Source organism: Phaenicophaeus curvirostris, chromosome 20 (genome assembly GCF_032191515.1).
Source record: "Phaenicophaeus curvirostris isolate KB17595 chromosome 20, BPBGC_Pcur_1.0, whole genome shotgun sequence".
Taxonomy (NCBI): Eukaryota; Metazoa; Chordata; class Aves; order Cuculiformes; family Cuculidae; genus Phaenicophaeus; species Phaenicophaeus curvirostris.
In genome coordinates, this window is record NC_091411.1 from 350,128 (window position 1) to 376,383 (window position 26,256).

Consider the following 26,256-nt stretch of genomic DNA (forward strand, 5'->3'; position numbering starts at 1 on the left):
GGCACTTTTTTAAGGGCCCTGGGGGACTCTAGAAGGGTCTGGGGGCCTTTAGAAGTGCCCTGGGAGGCTCTAGAAGGGTCTGGGGGCCTTTAGAAGGGCCCTGGGAGGATCTAGAATGGTCTGGAGGCCTTTAGAACTGTCCAGTGTGTCTCTAGAATCGTCTGGGAACTTCTAGAAGGGCTCGTGGGGGCTCTAGATGGATTTGGGGTCCTTCAAAAGGGTCCAGAAGGCCTCTAGAATGGTCTGGGGGCTTTTAGAAGCGTCCAGAGGGCCTCTAGAGCCCCCCAGGGCCCTTCAAAAGGCCCCCAGACCATTCTAGAGCCCCTCTGAACCCATCTAAAGGACCCCAGACCCTTCTAGAGACCCCCAGGATCATTCTAAAGGCCTCCAGACCCTTCTAGATCCTTCCTGAACCCTTCTAAAGGACCCCAGACCTTCTAGAATGCCTACTTAATCTTCTTTAGACCCCCAGACCCTTCTAGAGCCCCTCATGTCCCTCTAAATGCATCTAGACCATTCTAGAGCCACTCATGTCCCTTCTGAAAGCACCCAGACCATTCTAGAGAACCTTACAGCTCTTCAAAAGCCCCTCGACCATTCTAGAGCCCCTCAGGACGCTTCTAAAGGCCCCCAGACACTTCTAGAAGCCCTCTGGACCATTTTGAATGACCCCAAATCCATCTAAAGCCTCCACGAGCCCTTCTAAAAGCTCCTAGACCTTTCTAGAGCCCCTCTGGCCAGTTCTAAATGCACAGGCATTGCAAATGATGATGATGTCACAATACGCACAGGTGACAAAGGCATTTGAAATGACGACGATATCACAATAGGCACAGGCGTTTTAAATGACAATGATGTCACAATAGTCAGAGGCACTGGAATTGACGATGATGTCACAATAGGGACAGGCAACACAGGCATTCTAAATGTCGATGATGTCACAACATGAACAAGCATTACAAATGACAAGGATGTCAAAATATGCACTGGCGACACAGGCATTGTAAATGACGATGATATCACAGTAGGCACAGGCATTGTAAATGACACTGATGTCACAAAAGTCACAAGCAACTCAGGCTTTTTTAATGATGATGATGTCACAATACTCACAGGCATGGTAAATGATGATTATGTAACTATAGTCGCAGGCCTTTAGAACTGTCCAGAGGGTCTCTAGAATGGTCTGGGAACTTTTAGAAAGGCTCGTGGGGGCTCTAGATGGATTTGGGGTCCTTCCAAAGGGTCCAGAGGGCCTCTAGAATGGTCTGGGGGCTTTTAGAAGCGTCCAGAGGGCCTCTAGAAGGGTCTGGGGGCCTTTAGAAGCGTCCTGAGGTGCTCTAGAACGGTCTGGGGGCTTTCAGAAGGGACATGAGGGGCTCTAGAATGGTCTAGATGCATTTAGAGGGACATGAGGGGCTCTAGAAGGGTGTAGGGGCCTAAAGAATGTTAAGTAGGCATTCTAGAAGGGTCTGGGGGCCTTTAGAATGATCCTGGGGGTCTCTAGAAGGGTCTGAGGACCTTTAGAAGGGCTCAGGGAGGATCTAGAAGGGTCTGGGGTCCTTTAGAATGGTTCAGATGGGCTCTAGAATGGGCTTGGCACTTTTAGAAGGGTCCCGGGGACTCTAGAAGGGTCTGGGGGCCTTTAGAAGGGCTCAGGGAGGATCTAGAAGGGTCTGGAGGCCTTTAGAACGATCCTGGGGTTCTCTAGAAGGGTCTGGGGTCTTCTAGATGGGTCCAGAGGGGCTCTAGAATTGTCTGGAGGCCTTTTTAAGGGCCCTGGGGGTCTCTAGAAGGGTCTGGGTGCCTTTGGAGTGGCTTGGGGGGCTCTAAAACAGTCTGGAGGCCTTAAAAGGGGTCCAGAGGGCCACAAGAAGGGCCTGAGGGCCTTTAGAAGGGCTCTAAAGGGATCTAGAGGGGTCTGGAGGCCTTTAGAAGGGCTCTGGGGGGCTCTTGAAGGGTCTGGGGGCCTTTGGAAGAGCCCTGGGAGGATCTAAAAGGGTCTGGAGTCCTTTAAAAAGGCCCTGGCAGCTCTAGAATGGTCTGGTGGAATTTAGAATGGCCCTGGGGGGGCTCTTGAAGGGTCTGGGGGCTTTTAGAAAGGACATGAGGGGCTCTAAAATGGTCTGTGTGCCCTTAGAAGAAACATGAGGGGCTCTAGAAGGGTCTGGGTGCCTTTAGAATGTCTCTAGGGGGTCTAGAATTGTCTGGGGGCTTTTAGAAGGGCTCTGAGGGCCTCTAGTATGGTCTGCAGGCATTAAGAAGTGTTCAGAGGCACCCTAGAAGGGTCTGGGGGATTTAAGAAGGGCTCTGTGGGGCTCTAGAAGGGTCTGGGTGCCTTTAGAAGTGTCTTGAAGGGTTCTAGAAGCGTCTGGGGGCCTTTAGAAAAGTCCTGGGAGGCTCTAGAAGAGTCTGAGGGCCTTTAGAACTGTCCTGAGGATCTCTAGAAGGGTCTGGCGGCCTTTAGAACTGTCCAGAGGGTCTCTAGAAGGGTCTGGGGGCCTTTAGGATCGTCCCAAAAGGCCCTGGAATAGTCTGGGGTCTTTCAGAACGGACATGAGGGGCTCTAGAATGGTCTAGATGCTCTTAGAAGGGACATGAGGTGCTCTAGAAGGGTGTGGGGGCCTAAAGAAGGTTTAGTAGGCATTCTAAAAGGGTCTGGGGGCCTTTAGAAGGGCTCAGGGAGGATCTAGAAGGGTCTGGAGGCCTTTAGAACAATCCTGGGGGTCTCTAGAATGGTCTGGGGGCCCTTTGAAGGGCCCTGGAGGGCTCTAGAAGGGTCTGGGGGCCTTTTGAGTGGCTCGGGGGGGTCTAAAACAGTCTGGGGGCCTTAAAATGGGTCCAGAGGGCCACTAGAAGGGCCTGAGGGCCTTTAGAAGGGCTCTAAAGGGCTCTAGAAGGGTCTGGGGACCTTTAGAAGGGCACTGGGAGGCTCTAGAAGGGTCTGGAGTCCTTTGAAAAGGCCCTGGGGGCTCTACGAGGGTCTGGGGGAATTTAGACTGGCCTGAGAGGGGCTCTAGAAATGTCTGGGGGTTTTTAGAAAGGACATGAGGGGCTCTAGAACGGTCTGAGGGCCCTTAGAAGAAACATGAGGGGCTCTAGAAGGGTCTGGGGTTTTTAAAAAGGGTCCAGAGGTGCTCTAAAAGGGTCTGAGGGCATTTAGAAGGGACCTTATGGGTTCTAGAATGGTTTGGGGACTTTTAGAAGGGCCCTGGGGGGCTCTAGAAGGGTCTGGGGGCTTTTAGAAGGGACTTGAGAATCTCTAGAAGGGTCTGGGTGCCTTTAGAAGGTCTCGGGGGCGCTCTAGAGGGGTCTGGGGGCCTTTAGAATGGTCCAGATTCGCTCTAGAAGGGTCTTGGTGCTTTTAGAAGGGCTCTGGGGGCTCTAGAAGGTTCTGGGGGTTTTTAGAAGTGACGTGAGAAGCTCTAGAAGGGTCTGAGGTCCTTTAGAATGCCTCTAGAGGGCTCCAGAATTGTCTGGGGGCTTTTAGAAAGGCTCTGAGGACCTCTAGCAGGGTCTGGGGGCATTAAGAAGTCTTCAGAGGTGCCCTAGAAGGGTCTGGGGGCCTTTAGAAGGGTCTTGAGAGGTTCTAGAAGGGTCTGGGAGCTTTTAGAAGGGCTCGTGGGGGCTCTAGATTGATTTGGGGTCCTTCAAAAGGGTCCAGGGGTCCTCTAGAAGGGTCTGGTGGCCTTTAGAACTGTCCAGAGGGTCTCTAGAAGGGTCTGGTGGCTTTTGAAGAGCCGTAGGGTTCTCCAGAACGGTCTGGGGGCTTTCAGAAGGGACATGAGGGGCTCTAGAATGGTCTAGATGCATTTAGAGGGACATGAGGGGCTCTAGAAGGGTCTGGGGAGCTTAAAGAAGATTAAGTAGGCATTCTAGAAGGGTCTGGGGGCCTTTAGACTGGTCGTCATGGGCTCTAGAAGGGTCTTGACACTTTTTTAAGGGCCCTGGGGGACTCTAGAAGGGTCTGGGGGCCTTTAGAAGTGCCCTGGGAGGCTCTAGAAGGGTCTGGGGGCCTTTAGAAGGGCCCTGGGAGGATCTAGAATGGTCTGGAGGCCTTTAGAACTGTCCAGTGTGTCTCTAGAATCGTCTGGGAACTTCTAGAAGGGCTCGTGGGGGCTCTAGATGGATTTGGGGTCCTTCAAAAGGGTCCAGAAGGCCTCTAGAATGGTCTGGGGGCTTTTAGAAGCGTCCAGAGGGCCTCTAGAGCCCCCCAGGGCCCTTCAAAAGGCCCCCAGACCATTCTAGAGCCCCTCTGAACCCATCTAAAGGACCCCAGACCCTTCTAGAGACCCCCAGGATCATTCTAAAGGCCTCCAGACCCTTCTAGATCCTTCCTGAACCCTTCTAAAGGACCCCAGACCTTCTAGAATGCCTACTTAATCTTCTTTAGACCCCCAGACCCTTCTAGAGCCCCTCATGTCCCTCTAAATGCATCTAGACCATTCTAGAGCCACTCATGTCCCTTCTGAAAGCACCCAGACCATTCTAGAGAACCTTACAGCTCTTCAAAAGCCCCTCGACCATTCTAGAGCCCCTCAGGACGCTTCTAAAGGCCCCCAGACACTTCTAGAAGCCCTCTGGACCATTTTGAATGACCCCAAATCCATCTAAAGCCTCCACGAGCCCTTCTAAAAGCTCCTAGACCTTTCTAGAGCCCCTCTGGCCAGTTCTAAATGCACAGGCATTGCAAATGATGATGATGTCACAATACGCACAGGTGACAAAGGCATTTGAAATGATGACGATATCACAATAGGCACAGGCGTTTTAAATGACAATGATGTCACAATAGTCAGAGGCACTGGAATTGACGATGATGTCACAATAGGGACAGGCAACACAGGCATTCTAAATGTCAATGATGTCACAACATGAACAAGCATTACAAATGACAAGGATGTCAAAATATGCACTGGCGACACAGGCATTGTAAATGACGATGATATCACAGTAGGCACAGGCATTGTAAATGACACTGATGTCACAAAAGTCACAAGCAACTCAGGCTTTTTTAATGATGATGATGTCACAATACTCACAGGCATGGTAAATGATGATTATGTAACTATAGTCACAGGTATCGTAACTTAAGATGATGTCAAAATAGGCACAGGCATTGTAAATGACGATGATGTCACAACAGGCACAGATGACACAAACTACACAACGACAAAGAGGACACAGAAGACACAGATAACAAAGACGTTATAAATGACAATGATGTCACAATAGACACAGAAGACACAGACATTACTAATGACAATGACGTCACAATAGACAAAGACGACAGTTACGACAAGATATTATAAATGACAGATGACAGAGACGACACAGTCATTATAAATGAAAATGATGTCAAAATAGACACAGACGACAGAGATGATGCAGACATTATAAATGACAATGATGTCACAATAGACACAGACAAAACAGACAAAACAAATTATATAAATGAAAATGATGTCAAAATAGACAGAAACGACAAAGACAATATAAATGACAATGATGTCACAATAGACACAGATGACACAGACAACAAAGACATTATATATGACAATGATATCACAATAGACTCAGATGACACAGACATTATAAATGACTATGATGTCACCATAGACGCAGACAAGACAGACAAAACAGATGACACAGACGAAACAGACATTATAAAGTCAATGATGTAACAACAGACCAAACAACACAGACATTATAAATGACAATGATGTTGCAATAGAAACAGACGACACATACGACACAGACAGTATAAATGACAATGTCACAATGGAGACAGAAGACAGAAAATACAGACGTTATAAATGACAATGAAGTCACAATATACACAGGTGACAGACGACACAGACATTATAAATGAAAATGATGTAACAATAGACACAGACGACAGAGACAACACAGACGACACAGACATTATAAATGAAATTGATGTCATAATAGACAAAGACAACACAGACATTATAAATTATATTGATGTAACAATAGACACAGACTACACAGATGACACAGACATGATAATTAACAGTGGTATCACAATAGACAGACGACAGCTGAAAAAGACGACACAGAAGACAGAAGACACAGACATTATAAATATCAATGATGTCTCAATAGACACAGACAACACAGACGACAAAGACATTCTAAATTACAATGATGTAACAATAGACACAGACCACACAGACATGATAAAAGATATTGATGTCACAATAGACACAGACGACACAGAAGATACAGACGACACAGACATTATAAATGAAAATGATGTCAACATAGACACAGATGACAGAGACGACACAGAAGTCAAAGACAACACAGAGGACACAGACATAAAAATTAACAATGATATCAAAATAGAAACAGACGACACAAACATAAATGACAATGATGTCACAATAGAAACAGATGACAGACGACACTGACATTATAAATGAAAACGATGTCAAAATAGACACAGACGACACAGACATTATGAATTACAAAAATATTGCAATAGACACAGTAGACAGAGACAACACAGACGACACAGACATTAAAAATGACAATGATGTCACAATAGACAAAGATGACACAGACATTATAAATGAAAATGATGTCACAATATTAACAGACGACACAGAAATTTATAATTACAAAGATGTCACAATAGACACAGACGACAAAGACATTATAAATGTCAATGATGTCAAAATAGACACAGATGACACAGACGACACAGAAACTTTAAATGACAACAATGTCACAATAGACACAGACGACACAGACATTATAAATTACAGTGATGTCACAATAGACACAGACTACACAGACATAATAAATGAAAATGATATCACAATAGACACTGATGACACAGAAGACATTATAAATGACAATTATGTCATAATAGACACAGACGACACAAACATTATAAAAGAGAATTATGTATCAATGGACACAGATGACACAGACATTATAAATGACAATGATGTCACAATGGACACAGATGACAGACATTATAAATGACAATGACATCACAATAGAAATAGACGACACAGACAACAAAGACATTATAAATGACAATGATGTCACAATAGACACTGACGAGACAGACTTTATAAATGACAATGATGTCAAAATAGAGACAGCAGACACAGACGACACGGACATTTTAAATGACAATGATGTTACAATAGACACAGACGACAAAGACATTATGAATGATAATGATGTCAAAATAGACACAGAAGACACAGATATTATAAATTAAAATGATTTCAAAATACACACACGTGACAGACATCACAGATTTATTAATGACAATGATGTCAGACACAGAATTCACAGACGACAGACCTTATAAATGACAATGATGTCACAATAGACGCAGAGGACACAGATGAAACAGGCAGTATAAATGACAAGGATGTAACAATAGACACTGACATTATAAATGAGAATGATAAGACAACAGACAAAGATGACACAGACATTATAAATGACAATGACGTCACAAAAGACAAAGACGACAATACGACAAGACATTATTAATGACTTTGATGTCAGAATAGACACAGATGACAGAGACGTCACAGTCATTATGAATGAAAATGATGTCACAATAGACAGTGACAACACAGACGACATAGACGACACAGTCATTATAAATGAAAATGATGTCACAATAGACACAGACGAAACAGACGACAAAGACAATATAAATGAAAATGATGTAATAATAGACACAGAGGACACAGACATAAATGACAATGATGTCAAAATAGACAAACGACACAGACAACAAAGACATTATAAAAGACAATGATGTAACAATAGACACAGTTGACAAAGACATTATTAATGATAATGATGTTAAAATAGACACAGACGACACAGACATTATATATCACAATGATGTCACAACAGACACAGATGACACAGTCGACACAGACATTATAAATGACTATGATGTCACCATAGACACAGACAAAACAGACTACACAGATGAAACAGACATCATAAAGTCAATGATGTAACAATAGACTAAACGACACAGACATTATAAATGACAATGATATCACAATAGAGACAAAAGACAGAAAACACAGACGTTACAAATGACAATGAAGTCACAATATACACAGGTGACAGATGACACAGACATTATCAATTACAATGATGTCACAATAGACACAGATGACACAGACGACACTGACATAAATTACAATGACACGACAACAGACAAAGATGACACAGATGTTATAAATGACAATGATGTCACAATAGACACAGAAGACAGACATTATTAATGACAATGACGTCAATACACAAAGAAGACAGATACGACAAGACATTATTAATGACTGATATCAGAATAGACACAGACGACAGAGATGACACAGTCATTATAAATGAAAATGATGTCAAAATAGACACAGACGACAGGGATGACAAAGACATAAATGACAATGATGTCACAATAGACACAGACGAAACAGATGACGCAAATAATATAAATCAAAATGATGTCAAAATAGACAGAGACGACACAGACGACAAAGACAATATAAATGAAAATGATGTCACAATAGACAGTTGACAAAGACATTATTAATGATAATGATGTCAAAATAGACACAGACGACAAAGACAATATAAATGAAAATGATGTCACAATAGACACAGACGACACAGACATAAATGACAATGATGTCAAAATAGACATAGACGACACAGACAACAAAGACATTATAAAAGACAACGATGTAACAATAGACACAGTTGACAGACATTATTAAAGATAATGATGTCAAAATAGACACAGACGACACAGACATTATATATCACAATGATGTCATATGAGACACAGATGACAGTCGACAGACATTATAAATGACTATGATGTCACCATAGACACAGACGAGACAGACAAAACAGACGACACAGACGAAACAAACATTATAAAGTCAATGATGTAACAATAGACCAAACGACACAGACATTATAAATGACAATGATGTTGCAATAGAAACAGACGACAAAATATACAACACAGACAATATAAATGACAATGATGTCACAATAGAGACAGAAGACATAACATCTGTGTTTTCTAAATGACAATGAGGTCACAATATACAAAGGTGACAGACGACACAGACATTATCAATTACAATGATGTCACAATAGACACAGACGACACAAAAGACACAGACAATATAAGTGACAGTGACGTCATTTTAGACACAGATGACACAAAAGACAGACAATATAAGTGACAGTGATGTCACAATAGACGAAGATGACACAGACGTCACAGAGGATACAGACGACACAGACGAAACTGATATTATAATTGAAAATGATGTCACGATAGACACAGACAAGAGACGACAAAGACAACACAGACATAAACGAAAATGATGTCAAAATAGACACAGACAGCAGAGACGATAGAGACAACACAGAAGACACAGACATTATAAATGACAATGATGTCACAATATACAAAGTTTACAGAGATGACACAGACATTAAAAATGAAAATGATGTCACAATTGACACAGATGACAGACATTATAAATGACAATGATGTCACAATAGACAGAGACGACACAGAAGACAAACATTACAAATGAAAATGATGTCACAATAGGCACAGACGACAGAGAAGACACAGATGACACAGTCATTATAAATGACAATGGTTTCAAAATAGACATTGATGACACAGACGACACATACAACACAGATATTATAAATGAAAATGATGTCACAATAGACACAGACGGCACAGACAATAAAAATGACAATGATGTCACAAGATACACAGACAACACAGACCACAGAGAAGACAAATATTTTATAAACGAAAATGATGTCATAATAGACACAGACGACACAGACATTATAAATGATATTGATGTAACAATAGACACAGATGACACAGTCATGATAATTAACAGTGGTATCACAATAGACACAGACGACAGATGAAAAAGACGACACAGAAGACAGAAGACAATCGACACAGACATTATAAATGAAAATGATGTCACAATACACACAGACTACATGGACATTATACATGAAAATGATGTCACAATAGACATAGACGACACAGGAGACACAGACATTGTAAATGATAATGATGTGACAATAGACACAGATGACACAGACCACACAGACATTATAAAAGATATAGTTGTCACAATAGACACAGACGACACAGAAGATACAGACGACACAGACATTATAAATGACAATGATGTCACAATAGACTCAGAAGACAGACGACACTGACATTATAAATGAAAACGATGTCAAAACAGACACAGATGACACAGACATTATAAATTACAATATTACAATAGACACAGAAGACAGAGACCACACAGAAGACACAGACATTAAAAATGACAAAGATGTCACAATAGACACAGACAACACAGATGACAGACATTATAAATGATAATGATGTCACAATAGACACAGACAACACAGACGACAAAGACATTATCAATGATAATGATGTCAAAATAGAAACAGACGACACAGAAATTTATGACAATGATGTCACAATAGACAAAAATGACACAGACAACACAGACATTATAAATTAATATGATGTCATAATAAACACGGACAACACAGACATTAGAAATGACAATGATGTCACAATAAACAAAGACGACACAGACGACAGACATTATAAGTGACAACGATGTCACTATAGATTCAGACGACACAGCCGCCAAAAAAGACACAAACGACACAAAAGACCCAGACGACACAGATATAAATTAAAATGATGTCAAAATAGACACAGAGGGGACAGATGACACAGACATTATAAATGACAATGATGCCACAATACACACAGACGACACAGGCAACAGAGACTTTATAGCTGACAATGAAGTCACAATAGACAGACAACGCAGACATAATAAATGGCAATGATGTCACAATAGACACAGATGGAACAGACATTATGTATGACAATGATTTCTCAATAGACACAGAGGACACAGATGATACAGACATTATAAATGACAATGATGTCACAATAGAATCAGACGACACAGATGACTCAGATTTTATAAAAGACAGTATCATAATAGACTCTGACGACACAGACGAAACACACAACACAGACAACAGGCATTATAAATGACAATGATGTCACAGTAGATACAGACAACATAGACATTACAATTGAAAATGATGTCAGAGAAGCCACAGACAACACAGACATTATAAATTACAGTGATGTCACAATAGACGCAGACGACAGATACTATAAATGACAATGATATGATAAAAAACACAGGTTACACAGATGACACAGATGACACATATTAAAAATGACAATGATGCCACAATAGAGAGAGATGACAAAGACTACAGACATTATAAATTACAATGACGTCACAATAGACACAGAGGACACAGATATTTTAAATGAAAATGATGTCACAAAAGACAGACATTATAAACTACCTTGTTTTCACAACAGACAGAGAAGACACAAACGTTATTAATGACAAGGATGTCACAATAGACAAAGATGAAACAGATGACACAGACAATAAATGAAAATATTGTCACAATAGACACAGAAGACACAGACGACACAAACATTATTAATGACAATGATGTCACAGACGACACAGACGTCAAAGATATTACAAATGACAATGATGTCACAGACGACACAGACGACAGACTACAGAGACGTTATAAATGACAATGATACCACAATAGACACAGCCGACAGACATTATAAATGACATTGATGTCACAATGGACTCAGATGAGACAGACGACATAGACATTTTAATGACAATGATGTCACAAGAGAGACAGACGACACAGACGACACAGACTTTTTAAATGAAACTGATGTCTAACGTAGACTCAGAGGACACAGACAACGCAGACGGTATAAATGACAGTGATGTCACAATAGACAAAGATGACAGAGACGACACAGACATTATTAATGAAATTGATGCCACAATAGACACAGTCGACACAAACGACACATTCATTATGAATGACAATGATGTCACAATAGACACAGAAGACACAGATAATATAAATGACAAAGATGTCACAACAGACACAAACTACACAGACGACTGAGGCATTATAAATTATAATGATGTCACAATAGACACAGACAACACTGACATTATAAATTACAAAGATAACACAATAGACAGAGGACAAACATTATAAATGACAATGATGTCACAACAGACACAGACAACACAGACATTTTAAATGACAATGATGTCACAACAGACACAGACGACACAGGCTACATAGATATTTTAAAGGACAAAGATGTCACAAAAGACACAGGCGACACAGACATTATATATGACAAGGATGTCACAATAGACACAGACATTTTAAATGACAATGATGTCACAACAGGCACAGACGACACAGACATTATGAATGTCAATGATGTCACAATAGACACAGAGACACTGACAACACAGACTACACTGACATTGTAACTGACAATTATGTCACAGTATACAAAGACGACACAGGCGACACAGACGAAAGAGACAACCCAAACATTATAAATGACAATGATATCACAATAGACACAGACGACACAGACGTTATAAACGAGAATGATGTCACAATAGACACAGACGACACAGATATTATAAATGACAACGATGTATCAATAGACACAGACATTATAAATGACAATTATGTCACAGTAGACACAGACGACACAGAAGACATATATTATAAATGACGATACCAGAATAGACAAAGATGACATAAAACCAGAGACATTATAAATGACAGTGATGTCACAAAAGACACAGACATTATAAATGACAAAGATGCAAAAAAATAGACACAGACGACACAAATGACAAAGACATTATCAATGATAATGATGTCAAAATACACACAGGCAACACAGACGACACAGATTTATTAAATGACAATGCTGTCAAAACAGACACAGAAGACAGACATTATAAATAACAATGATGTCACAATAGGCACAGACGACAAAGAAGGCATAGACGACACAGACACTAAACATGAACATAATGTCACAATAGACACAGACAACACAGACATTATAAATGGCAATTATGTCAAAATAGACAGAGACGACTCAGCCAAAAAAGACATTATAAACGACAATGATGTCAAAACAGACACAGAACACACAGACATTATAAATAAAAATGATGTCACAATAGACAGAGACGACACAGATGACACAGACATTATAAATGACAATGATGTCACAATAGACACTGACGACTCAGACATTATAAATGACAAAGATGACAAAACAGACACAGAAGACAGACGACACAGACATTTTAAACGACAATGATGTCACAATAGAAACAGACGACACAGAAGACAGACATGATAAATGACGATGTCACAATAGACACAGACAACAGAGACGATAAGGACGACACAGATGACACAGACACTATAAATGACAGTGATGTCACAATAGACAAAGACGACACAGATGACAAAGGCATTATAAATTACAATGATTTCAAAATAGACATAGATGACACAGACAACACATACTTTGAAAATGAAAAAGACGTCACAACAGACAGACAACACAGACTTTATGACAATAATGTCACAATAGAAACACGACACAGACGAAAGACATAAATGACAATGATGTCACAATAGACACAGACAATACAGACATTATAATTTACAATGATATCACAATGAACACAGATGACACAGATGTTATAAATGAGAATGATGTCAAAATACACAGAGATGTCACAGACATTATAAACGACATTGATGTCATAATAGACAGATGACCCAGAACACACATACAACACAGACATAATAAATGACAATGATGTCAGAATAGACAAAGACGACACTGACGACAGAGACGACCCAGACATTATAAATGGCAATGATATCAAAATAGACACAGACAACACGTATGACACAGACGTAATAAATAAGAATGTTGTCAAAGTAGACACAGACGAAACAGACATTATATACGACAATGATGTCACAATAGACACAGACAACACAGATGAACCAGACAACACAGATATTATAAATGACAATGATGTCAGAATAGACACAGATGACACAGACGACATAGATATTAAAAATGAAAGTGATGTCATAATAGATAAAGAAGACGGAGACAACAAAGACGATACAGACTTTAGAAATGACAATGATATCACAATAAACACAGACGACGCAGACATAAATGAAAATGATGTCACAATAGACATAGAAGACACAGATGACACAGACATTATAAATGACAGTGATGTCACAATAGACAAAGATGACACAGGCATTATAAACGACAATGATTTCACAATAGACACAGATGACACAGGCGACAGACATTATATATGACAATGATTTCAAAACAGACACAGATGACAGACATTATAAATTACAATGATGTCAAAATAGACAAAGATGACACAGACATTATAAATGACAGTGATGTCACAATAGACACAGATGACACAGACATTATAAATGACAATGATGCCACAATACACACAGACGACACAGGCAACAGAGACTTTATAGCTGACAATGAAGTCACAATAGACAGACAACGCAGACATAATAAATGGCAATGATGTCACAATAGACACAGATGGAACAGACATTATGTATGACAATGATTTCTCAATAGACACAGAGGACACAGATGATACAGACATTATAAATGACAATGATGTCACAATAGAATCAGACGACACAGATGACTCAGATTTTATAAAAGACAGTATCATAATAGACTCTGACGACACAGACGAAACACACAACACAGACAACAGGCATTATAAATGACAATGATGTCACAGTAGATACAGACAACATAGACATTACAATTGAAAATGATGTCAGAGAAGCCACAGACAACACAGACATTATAAATTACAGTGATGTCACAATAGACGCAGACGACAGATACTATAAATGACAATGATATGATAAAAAACACAGGTTACACAGATGACACAGATGACACATATTAAAAATGACAATGATGCCACAATAGAGAGAGATGACAAAGACTACAGACATTATAAATTACAATGACGTCACAATAGACACAGAGGACACAGATATTTTAAATGAAAATGATGTCACAAAAGACAGACATTATAAACTACCTTGTTTTCACAACAGACAGAGAAGACACAAACGTTATTAATGACAAGGATGTCACAATAGACAAAGATGAAACAGATGACACAGACAATAAATGAAAATATTGTCACAATAGACACAGAAGACACAGACGACACAAACATTATTAATGACAATGATGTCACAGACGACACAGACGTCAAAGATATTACAAATGACAATGATGTCACAGACGACACAGACGACAGACTACAGAGACGTTATAAATGACAATGATACCACAATAGACACAGCCGACAGACATTATAAATGACATTGATGTCACAATGGACTCAGATGAGACAGACGACATAGACATTTTAATGACAATGATGTCACAAGAGAGACAGACGACACAGACGACACAGACTTTTTAAATGAAACTGATGTCTAACGTAGACTCAGAGGACACAGACAACGCAGACGGTATAAATGACAGTGATGTCACAATAGACAAAGATGACAGAGACGACACAGACATTATTAATGAAATTGATGCCACAATAGACACAGTCGACACAAACGACACATTCATTATGAATGACAATGATGTCACAATAGACACAGAAGACACAGATAATATAAATGACAAAGATGTCACAACAGACACAAACTACACAGACGACTGAGGCATTATAAATTATAATGATGTCACAATAGACACAGACAACACTGACATTATAAATTACAAAGATAACACAATAGACAGAGGACAAACATTATAAATGACAATGATGTCACAACAGACACAGACAACACAGACATTTTAAATGACAATGATGTCACAACAGACACAGACGACACAGGCTACATAGATATTTTAAAGGACAAAGATGTCACAAAAGACACAGGCGACACAGACATTATATATGACAAGGATGTCACAATAGACACAGACATTTTAAATGACAATGATGTCACAACAGGCACAGACGACACAGACATTATGAATGTCAATGATGTCACAATAGACACAGAGACACTGACAACACAGACTACACTGACATTGTAACTGACAATTATGTCACAGTATACAAAGACGACACAGGCGACACAGACGAAAGAGACAACCCAAACATTATAAATGACAATGATATCACAATAGACACAGACGACACAGACGTTATAAACGAGAATGATGTCACAATAGACACAGACGACACAGATATTATAAATGACAACGATGTATCAATAGACACAGACGGCACAGACAATAAAAATGACAATGATGTCACAAGATACACAGACAACACAGACCACAGAGAAGACAAATATTTTATAAACGAAAATGATGTCATAATAGACACAGACGACACAGACATTATAAATGATATTGATGTAACAATAGACACAGATGACACAGTCATGATAATTAACAGTGGTATCACAATAGACACAGACGACAGATGAAAAAGACGACACAGAAGACAGAAGACAATCGACACAGACATTATAAATGAAAATGATGTCACAATACACACAGACTACATGGACATTATACATGAAAATGATGTCACAATAGACATAGACGACACAGGAGACACAGACATTGTAAATGATAATGATGTGACAATAGACACAGATGACACAGACCACACAGACATTATAAAAGATATAGTTGTCACAATAGACACAGACGACACAGAAGATACAGACGACACAGACATTATAAATGACAATGATGTCACAATAGACTCAGAAGACAGACGACACTGACATTATAAATGAAAACGATGTCAAAACAGACACAGATGACACAGACATTATAAATTACAATATTACAATAGACACAGAAGACAGAGACCACACAGAAGACACAGACATTAAAAATGACAAAGATGTCACAATAGACACAGACAACACAGATGACAGACATTATAAATGATAATGATGTCACAATAGACACAGACAACACAGACGACAAAGACATTATCAATGATAATGATGTCAAAATAGAAACAGACGACACAGAAATTTATGACAATGATGTCACAATAGACAAAAATGACACAGACAACACAGACATTATAAATTAATATGATGTCATAATAAACACGGACAACACAGACATTAGAAATGACAATGATGTCACAATAAACAAAGACGACACAGACGACAGACATTATAAGTGACAACGATGTCACTATAGATTCAGACGACACAGCCGCCAAAAAAGACACAAACGACACAAAAGACCCAGACGACACAGATATAAATTAAAATGATGTCAAAATAGACACAGAGGGGACAGATGACACAGACATTATAAATGACAATGATGCCACAATACACACAGACGACACAGGCAACAGAGACTTTATAGCTGACAATGAAGTCACAATAGACAGACAACGCAGACATAATAAATGGCAATGATGTCACAATAGACACAGATGGAACAGACATTATGTATGACAATGATTTCTCAATAGACACAGAGGACACAGATGATACAGACATTATAAATGACAATGATGTCACAATAGAATCAGACGACACAGATGACTCAGATTTTATAAAAGACAGTATCATAATAGACTCTGACGACACAGACGAAACACACAACACAGACAACAGGCATTATAAATGACAATGATGTCACAGTAGATACAGACAACATAGACATTACAATTGAAAATGATGTCAGAGAAGCCACAGACAACACAGACATTATAAATTACAGTGATGTCACAATAGACGCAGACGACAGATACTATAAATGACAATGATATGATAAAAAACACAGGTTACACAGATGACACAGATGACACATATTAAAAATGACAATGATGCCACAATAGAGAGAGATGACAAAGACTACAGACATTATAAATTACAATGACGTCACAATAGACACAGAGGACACAGATATTTTAAATGAAAATGATGTCACAAAAGACAGACATTATAAACTACCTTGTTTTCACAACAGACAGAGAAGACACAAACGTTATTAATGACAAGGATGTCACAATAGACAAAGATGAAACAGATGACACAGACAATAAATGAAAATATTGTCACAATAGACACAGAAGACACAGACGACACAAACATTATTAATGACAATGATGTCACAGACGACACAGACGTCAAAGATATTACAAATGACAATGATGTCACAGACGACACAGACGACAGACTACAGAGACGTTATAAATGACAATGATACCACAATAGACACAGCCGACAGACATTATAAATGACATTGATGTCACAATGGACTCAGATGAGACAGACGACATAGACATTTTAATGACAATGATGTCACAAGAGAGACAGACGACACAGACGACACAGACTTTTTAAATGAAACTGATGTCTAACGTAGACTCAGAGGACACAGACAACGCAGACGGTATAAATGACAGTGATGTCACAATAGACAAAGATGACAGAGACGACACAGACATTATTAATGAAATTGATGCCACAATAGACACAGTCGACACAAACGACACATTCATTATGAATGACAATGATGTCACAATAGACACAGAAGACACAGATAATATAAATGACAAAGATGTCACAACAGACACAAACTACACAGACGACTGAGGCATTATAAATTATAATGATGTCACAATAGACACAGACAACACTGACATTATAAATTACAAAGATAACACAATAGACAGAGGACAAACATTATAAATGACAATGATGTCACAACAGACACAGACAACACAGACATTTTAAATGACAATGATGTCACAACAGACACAGACGACACAGGCTACATAGATATTTTAAAGGACAAAGATGTCACAAAAGACACAGGCGACACAGACATTATATATGACAAGGATGTCACAATAGACACAGACATTTTAAATGACAATGATGTCACAACAGGCACAGACGACACAGACATTATGAATGTCAATGATGTCACAATAGACACAGAGACACTGACAACACAGACTACACTGACATTGTAACTGACAATTATGTCACAGTATACAAAGACGACACAGGCGACACAGACGAAAGAGACAACCCAAACATTATAAATGACAATGATATCACAATAGACACAGACGACACAGACGTTATAAACGAGAATGATGTCACAATAGACACAGACGACACAGATATTATAAATGACAACGATGTATCAATAGACACAGACATTATAAATGACAATTATGTCACAGTAGACACAGACGACACAGAAGACATATATTATAAATGACGATACCAGAATAGACAAAGATGACATAAAACCAGAGACATTATAAATGACAGTGATGTCACAAAAGACACAGACATTATAAATGACAAAGATGCAAAAAAATAGACACAGACGACACAAATGACAAAGACATTATCAATGATAATGATGTCAAAATACACACAGGCAACACAGACGACACAGATTTATTAAATGACAATGCTGTCAAAACAGACACAGAAGACAGACATTATAAATAACAATGATGTCACAATAGGCACAGACGACAAAGAAGGCATAGACGACACAGACACTAAACATGAACATAATGTCACAATAGACACAGACAACACAGACATTATAAATGGCAATTATGTCAAAATAGACAGAGACGACTCAGCCAAAAAAGACATTATAAACGACAATGATGTCAAAACAGACACAGAACACACAGACATTATAAATAAAAATGATGTCACAATAGACAGAGACGACACAGATGACACAGACATTATAAATGACAATGATGTCACAATAGACACTGACGACTCAGACATTATAAATGACAAAGATGACAAAACAGACACAGAAGACAGACGACACAGACATTTTAAACGACAATGATGTCACAATAGAAACAGACTACACAGGAAAACAGACATTATATATGACAATGATGTCACAACAGACAAAAACGACATAGACATTATAAATTACAAAGATGTCACAATAGACACAGACGACAAAGACATTAAAAATGACAATGATGTCACAATAGACACAGACGACACAGAAGACACAGACATTATAAATGACAATGATGTCACAATAGACACAGACGACACAGAAGACAGACATGATAAATGACGATGTCACAATAGACACAGACAACAGAGACGATAAGGACGACACAGATGACACAGACACTATAAATGACAGTGATGTCACAATAGACAAAGACGACACAGATGACAAAGGCATTATAAATTACAATGATTTCAAAATAGACATAGATGACACAGACAACACATACTTTGAAAATGAAAAAGACGTCACAACAGACAGACAACACAGACTTTATGACAATAATGTCACAATAGAAACACGACACAGACGAAAGACATAAATGACAATGATGTCACAATAGACACAGACAATACAGACATTATAATTTACAATGATATCACAATGAACACAGATGACACAGATGTTATAAATGAGAATGATGTCAAAATACACAGAGATGTCACAGACATTATAAACGACATTGATGTCATAATAGACAGATGACCCAGAACACACATACAACACAGACATAATAAATGACAATGATGTCAGAATAGACAAAGACGACACTGACGACAGAGACGACCCAGACATTATAAATGGCAATGATATCAAAATAGACACAGACAACACGTATGACACAGACGTAATAAATAAGAATGTTGTCAAAGTAGACACAGACGAAACAGACATTATATACGACAATGATGTCACAATAGACACAGACAACACAGATGAACCAGACAACACAGATATTATAAATGACAATGATGTCAGAATAGACACAGATGACACAGACGACATAGATATTAAAAATGAAAGTGATGTCATAATAGATAAAGAAGACGGAGACAACAAAGACGATACAGACTTTAGAAATGACAATGATATCACAATAAACACAGACGACGCAGACATAAATGAAAATGATGTCACAATAGACATAGAAGACACAGATGACACAGACATTATAAATGACAGTGATGTCACAATAGACAAAGATGACACAGGCATTATAAACGACAATGATTTCACAATAGACACAGATGACACAGGCGACAGACATTATATATGACAATGATTTCAAAACAGACACAGATGACAGACATTATAAATTACAATGATGTCAAAATAGACAAAGATGACACAGACATTATAAATGACAGTGATGTCACAATAGACACAGATGACACAGACATTATAAATGACAATGATGCCACAATACACACAGACGACACAGGCAACAGAGACTTTATAGCTGACAATGAAGTCACAATAGACAGACAACGCAGACATAATAAATGGCAATGATGTCACAATAGACACAGATGGAACAGACATTATGTATGACAATGATTTCTCAATAGACACAGAGGACACAGATGATACAGACATTATAAATGACAATGATGTCACAATAGAATCAGACGACACAGATGACTCAGATTTTATAAAAGACAGTATCATAATAGACTCTGACGACACAGACGAAACACACAACACAGACAACAGGCATTATAAATGACAATGATGTCACAGTAGATACAGACAACATAGACATTACAATTGAAAATGATGTCAGAGAAGCCACAGACAACACAGACATTATAAATTACAGTGATGTCACAATAGACGCAGACGACAGATACTATAAATGACAATGATATGATAAAAAACACAGGTTACACAGATGACACAGATGACACATATTAAAAATGACAATGATGCCACAATAGAGAGAGATGACAAAGACTACAGACATTATAAATTACAATGACGTCACAATAGACACAGAGGACACAGATATTTTAAATGAAAATGATGTCACAAAAGACAGACATTATAAACTACCTTGTTTTCACAACAGACAGAGAAGACACAAACGTTATTAATGACAAGGATGTCACAATAGACAAAGATGAAACAGATGACACAGACAATAAATGAAAATATTGTCACAATAGACACAGAAGACACAGACGACACAAACATTATTAATGACAATGATGTCACAGACGACACAGACGTCAAAGATATTACAAATGACAATGATGTCACAGACGACACAGACGACAGACTACAGAGACGTTATAAATGACAATGATACCACAATAGACACAGCCGACAGACATTATAAATGACATTGATGTCACAATGGACTCAGATGAGACAGACGACATAGACATTTTAATGACAATGATGTCACAAGAGAGACAGACGACACAGACGACACAGACTTTTTAAATGAAACTGATGTCTAACGTAGACTCAGAGGACACAGACAACGCAGACGGTATAAATGACAGTGATGTCACAATAGACAAAGATGACAGAGACGACACAGACATTATTAATGAAATTGATGCCACAATAGACACAGTCGACACAAACGACACATTCATTATGAATGACAATGATGTCACAATAGACACAGAAGACACAGATAATATAAATGACAAAGATGTCACAACAGACACAAACTACACAGACGACTGAGGCATTATAAATTATAATGATGTCACAATAGACACAGACAACACTGACATTATAAATTACAAAGATAACACAATAGACAGAGGACAAACATTATAAATGACAATGATGTCACAACAGACACAGACAACACAGACATTTTAAATGACAATGATGTCACAACAGACACAGACGACACAGGCTACATAGATATTTTAAAGGACAAAGATGTCACAAAAGACACAGGCGACACAGACATTATATATGACAAGGATGTCACAATAGACACAGACATTTTAAATGACAATGATGTCACAACAGGCACAGACGACACAGACATTATGAATGTCAATGATGTCACAATAGACACAGAGACACTGACAACACAGACTACACTGACATTGTAACTGACAATTATGTCACAGTATACAAAGACGACACAGGCGACACAGACGAAAGAGACAACCCAAACATTATAAATGACAATGATATCACAATAGACACAGACGACACAGACGTTATAAACGAGAATGATGTCACAATAGACACAGACGACACAGATATTATAAATGACAACGATGTATCAATAGACACAGACATTATAAATGACAATTATGTCACAGTAGACACAGACGACACAGAAGACATATATTATAAATGACGATACCAGAATAGACAAAGATGACATAAAACCAGAGACATTATAAATGACAGTGATGTCACAAAAGACACAGACATTATAAATGACAAAGATGCAAAAAAATAGACACAGACGACACAAATGACAAAGACATTATCAATGATAATGATGTCAAAATACACACAGGCAACACAGACGACACAGATTTATTAAATGACAATGCTGTCAAAACAGACACAGAAGACAGACATTATAAATAACAATGATGTCACAATAGGCACAGACGACAAAGAAGGCATAGACGACACAGACACTAAACATGAACATAATGTCACAATAGACACAGACAACACAGACATTATAAATGGCAATTATGTCAAAATAGACAGAGACGACTCAGCCAAAAAAGACATTATAAACGACAATGATGTCAAAACAGACACAGAACACACAGACATTATAAATAAAAATGATGTCACAATAGACAGAGACGACACAGATGACACAGACATTATAAATGACAATGATGTCACAATAGACACTGACGACTCAGACATTATAAATGACAAAGATGACAAAACAGACACAGAAGACAGACGACACAGACATTTTAAACGACAATGATGTCACAATAGAAACAGACTACACAGGAAAACAGACATTATATATGACAATGATGTCACAACAGACAAAAACGACATAGACATTATAAATTACAAAGATGTCACAATAGACACAGACGACAAAGACATTAAAAATGACAATGATGTCACAATAGACACAGACGACACAGAAGACACAGACATTATAAATGACAATGATGTCACAATAGACACAGACGACACAGAAGACAGACATGATAAATGACGATGTCACAATAGACACAGACAACAGAGACGATAAGGACGACACAGATGACACAGACACTATAAATGACAGTGATGTCACAATAGACAAAGACGACACAGATGACAAAGGCATTATAAATTACAATGATTTCAAAATAGACATAGATGACACAGACAACACATACTTTGAAAATGAAAAAGACGTCACAACAGACAGACAACACAGACTTTATGACAATAATGTCACAATAGAAACACGACACAGACGAAAGACATAAATGACAATGATGTCACAATAGACACAGACAATACAGACATTATAATTTACAATGATATCACAATGAACACAGATGACACAGATGTTATAAATGAGAATGATGTCAAAATACACAGAGATGTCACAGACATTATAAACGACATTGATGTCATAATAGACAGATGACCCAGAACACACATACAACACAGACATAATAAATGACAATGATGTCAGAATAGACAAAGACGACACTGACGACAGAGACGACCCAGACATTATAAATGGCAATGATATCAAAATAGACACAGACAACACGTATGACACAGACGTAATAAATAAGAATGTTGTCAAAGTAGACACAGACGAAACAGACATTATATACGACAATGATGTCACAATAGACACAGACAACACAGATGAACCAGACAACACAGATATTATAAATGACAATGATGTCAGAATAGACACAGATGACACAGACGACATAGATATTAAAAATGAAAGTGATGTCATAATAGATAAAGAAGACGGAGACAACAAAGACGATACAGACTTTAGAAATGACAATGATATCACAATAAACACAGACGACGCAGACATAAATGAAAATGATGTCACAATAGACATAGAAGACACAGATGACACAGACATTATAAATGACAGTGATGTCACAATAGACAAAGATGACACAGGCATTATAAACGACAATGATTTCACAATAGACACAGATGACACAGGCGACAGACATTAGGATGGGGGGGGGGGGGGGGGGGGGGGGGGGGGGGACAGCAGATGACAGACATTACAATGATGTCAAATAGACAAGATGACACAGACATTATAAATGACTATGATGTCACAATAGACACAGATGACACAGACATTATAAATGACAGTGATGTCACAATAGACACAGACGACACAGACATTATAAATTACAATGATGTCACAGTAGAAACAGACAACAGAGACATAAATGACAGTGATTTCACAATAGACAAAGAAGACACTGAAAAAGTTATAGACAAGTCATATAATTAATGTTTGGAAAGTTGACAAGGGTATACTTTGTAAATGAAAAAGGTTTCACAACAGACACAGAGACACCAACATTATAAATGACAATGATGTCACAATAGACACAGACGAGAAAGACATTATAAATGACAATGTTGTCACAATAGACACAGACGGCAGAGACGACACATACATTAAAAATGATAATGACATAACAACAGACACATACGACACAGATGACAGGGACATTAGATGACAGTGATGTCACAATAGACACAGACGACAGACATTATTTTACAATAATGTCACAATAGACACAGACAACACAGACGAGAAAGGCATTATAAATGACAATGATTTCACAACAGACATAGACGACACAGACAACACATATAATGTAAATGAAATAGATGTCACAACAGACAAAGATGACACAGACAATATAAATGAAAATGACGTCACAACACAGACAACAGACATTATAAACGACAATGATGTCACAATAGACACAGATGACAAAGACATTATAAACGACAATGATGTCAAAATAGACACAGACAACACAGATTACACAGACATTTTAAATGAAAATGATGTCACAATAGACTCAGATGACAGACATTGTAATTGACATTGATGTCACAATAGACACAGACGTCAGAGACATTAGAAATGAAAATGATGTCACAATAGAAACTGACGAGACAGACATTATATGCAACAACAATGTCATAATAGACACAGACGACACATACGACTCAGACATTATAATTGACAATGATGTCTCAACAGTCAGACTACAGAGACGACATAGACATTATAAATGACAGTGAGGTCGCAATACACACAGTCA